Source organism: Callospermophilus lateralis, chromosome 1 (assembly GCF_048772815.1).
Source record: "Callospermophilus lateralis isolate mCalLat2 chromosome 1, mCalLat2.hap1, whole genome shotgun sequence".
Lineage (NCBI taxonomy): Eukaryota > Metazoa > Chordata > Mammalia > Rodentia > Sciuridae > Callospermophilus > Callospermophilus lateralis.
The window spans coordinates 187,535,989-187,539,617 of record NC_135305.1 but is presented as its reverse complement, the minus strand read 5'-3'; the positions used below and the strand labels follow the sequence as shown (position 1 = coordinate 187,539,617).

The window sequence follows — 3,629 nt, the reverse complement described above, 5'->3', positions numbered from 1 at the left end:
CACATCTCCAGGGTGATAACTCTGAGCAGGAAGGAACTAAGGAAAAGAGGAGGGTAAAAGAAACTTGCAAACTCACCAGAATTATTGCACCATTCAAATCACCAGTGAGCGGTATCTCAAAAAGAAGGGATGTCTGCTGTAGTTCCATACTTGTTCGAATATTGGAGTGTGGCTAAAATGCTAAAGTTTTATTGTTTCTAAGGAAGCACAGTTTCTGTTATTCTTTTTTTTTTTTTTTCTAAATAAGTGGAGAGAGTATATGAGTCACCTTTAGGTTTGAATTTTCACATGGAATCTAAACCCTCATGTGGCTCAGGCGGTAGTGGGCTCTCCTGGCATGCGTGTGGCCTAGGTTCGATCCTCAGCACCACATACAAACAAGGATGTTGTGTCCGCCAAAAACTAAAGTAAAAAAATAAATAAATTTTGAAATTTTTTTTCTCTCTCTCTTTCTTTTCTTTTCTTTCTTTCTTTCTTTTTTTTTTTTTTTTAAAGAATGAACAGAAAACCAACACACTCTCCAGAACATTATATTGATTGAAGGTTTTTAGATAATGTTTGGTATTTGGGAAAGAATGCAGAGATCCCTTTTTGGTGTGGGGGGAGTGCTACCGGGGATTGAACTTAGGGACACTCAACCACTGAGCCACATCCCCAGCCTTATTTTGTATTTTATTTAGAGACAGGGTTGTACTAATTTACTTAGTGCCTCATTATTGCTGAGGCTGGTTTTGAACTTGTGGTCCTCCTGCCTCAGCCTCCTAAGCCACTGGGATTTTTTTTTTTTTCAAATAAGTGGAAAGATTTTATATATAAGTGTCACCTTTAGGTTTGAATTTTCACATGGATCTAAACACTAATTAAAAAATGAATGAAAAAAATCAATACACTTTCCAGTGCATTATGTTGATTTAAGGTTTTAAGATGATATTTGGTACACCACTGCGCCCAGTGCATAGGTCCCTTTTGAGATCCATTGGGAAGAACATTTATCAGTTCTTATCTCAATTCCCATCTACTCATGGGGTGTTCATGTGCTGCCTGCACCTGTGCTGTGTTAGCTACAAGTGAGAAGCCTAGGAAAGCTGACTGTGACCTCATATTCACATATGAGAATATGTGCCATAAACACTAAATAAATATATTAAATATGGTAGAAATGCTAAATACAGAGAAGGAAGCACTACAGTATAAAACCAAGTAATAGTAGAGAACTGAAGTTACTAATGTATCTTAGTAAATCCTAGGATTTGAGGTGAGGAGGGGTAACAGTGAGAGACACAGTTTATGAAAAAGACAAACCAGGAGTGAATATGGACTGAACAGCCCAACAGCTTTTAGTAGAGGAACTTGATAAGAATACAAATAAAGTAAGCTGCTTCAATATACTTCTTTTTGAATTGTACACACGTTGTCAACAAAATGAATAGTAGCATAAAATTAATGTAGCTCAGAAAGAGAGACTTTGACAGCTTTCAAAAGAATATACTTTCCTCTACATATTCACAAAATATTTGCAAAAATTGAACATGTACTTGGCCACCAAGAAATTTTACATATAAAAAGACTTTCCAGCCTACTTTTTCTGATCATACCACAACAAATATTTAACGAATTCAACTTATTACCAATTTTTTAAAAATTAGAAAAGCAAATAATAGAGCATGAACAGAAAGTTTATAAACATAAAAATGAAAGTAATGGGGGAAAATAAAATATGAGGAAGAATAAATCCATCACTGATTTTTGAACAATCAAATGCATTCAGGAGTCTATAGGAAAAGACAAGAAATTGAATTATAAAAACATGGAATGGGAAGGACAACCATGTGTAGCGTAGTTGAGAATTGAGTAAACCTTGAGAGCTGATACCAGAAAGGCTTTTAGTTGCAGTTTTGAAACTAGAGAAAAATGATACTTTTAGAATTAAAAATTGACAAATTATTCCAAAGAAAAGTAGAGAACTGATTAGGTGATTATAGGTGATAGAAAGTGCTAGATTCAACATTGAACAAGGCACCAATCTTGACATATTTCAAAGATATATTTTGTCTAGTTTTTAAAAATAGATCATTCTGATTTTATCTAAGTTAACCCAGGTCATGGTGTAAGATGGAAATGATCCTATTTCACTTAGGAAGATAGCATCATTTTAATAGCAAAATTTGATGACAGGTATGGTGGCCCACACCTGTAATCCCAGGGACTGGAAAGGCTGAGGCAGGAGGATCAATTGCAAGTTCAAGGCCAGCATGGGCAACTTAGGGAATACCTAAGCAACGTAGTGAGACCTTGTCTCAAAATATAAAAATAAAAAGAAACTTTAAATGTAGCTCAGTGGTAAAGCACGCCTGGGTTCAGTTCCCCAGTGCAAAAAAAAAAAAAAAAGATAAACTGTAGTTCAAAGGAGGAAACACGAGGAGACATATGCCTTGCTCATAAACACAAAGTCAGATTTTCTGAATAGAGTATCAATATACAGAACACTGTAATTCATTAAAAGTTTGAAATATCAGAGCCAACTAGTATAAATATAGTAAAATAACTATAACCAATTTTAGAAAAGTTATCTTCATAATCCTGTTAAATGCAAAATTATGTCAAAAGCTACTAAAATATATGATGATATCCAGTGGCCATTTTATTAAAATTAGGTAAAAAAAAAATAGGAGGAAACCAAATGTAATGAAAATCTGTTTATCAAAAAGCAATGACAAAATTTCATCTTTATTGTCCTGGAGATAGGACATGTGACCAAAACCAAAGACGGCCATGAAGTTAGATGGTGCAAAGTAGCTGATAAAAGGGGCAGCATCACTATTTCCGTGTGGGATGAGATTGGAGGTCTCATACAGCCAGGGGATATTATTCGGTTGACCCGAGGATATGCATCCATGTGGAAAGGATGCCTGACACTTTATACTGGAAGGGGTGGTGAACTTCAGAAAATTGTAGAATTTTGTATGGTTTATTCAGAAGTGCCAAATTTTAGTGAGCCCAACCCAGATTATCGAGGACCGCAGAAAAAAGGGGCACACAATGAACAGAAGACTAATTCCATGGATTGTAATATAGGTACAGGTACATTTGGATCAGTGGGGAATAGCCTTCAAACTGGCCCTGAATCAAAGGGATACCAACTTTCATATGCTGGTAGAAGCAATGTCCGGGGACTTATCAATACACAGCTAACAGGAGCTGCTAATAATCGAACAGTCATGACCACAATAAGTAATGGCAGGGACCCTCAGAGAGCCTTTAAAAGATGACCTATGCCAAATAGTCACATGTAGTTTTTAAACTATGTACCCTACTTGAACACTTAGTGCACTTTCATTTATTGTTAACTGTGAAAAATATGTCCTTGATTGGTTCCCTTTTACATTTTTGGTTTGTTAAGAAAAGTGGTTTTTTTATAGCAAAACTGTTAGCTGCTCAAGTCTCCTGTTGAATGGGAACACTGAAAAGCAGGGGCATATATTTTTAGAGCAAAAAAGTTATTGGATATCCTCTAAAAATTGCAACCATTTCAAGGGTGAGTTATTCAAAACATCAGCTTTATAGCCTCTATGAGTCTTGTCTTCTGTATGAATTCTGTAATATTTCACATAAGGCTTAATGGGAGATGT

The 3,629-nt window shown here is 35.5% G+C and overlaps 1 pseudogene; it reads left to right on the top strand.

The window, feature by feature from the left end:
* Positions 1–2,838: 2,838 nt before the first annotated feature.
* On the top strand, positions 2,839–3,269 carry LOC143408669 (SOSS complex subunit B2 pseudogene; annotated as a pseudogene).
* Positions 3,270–3,629: the final 360 nt, after the last annotated feature.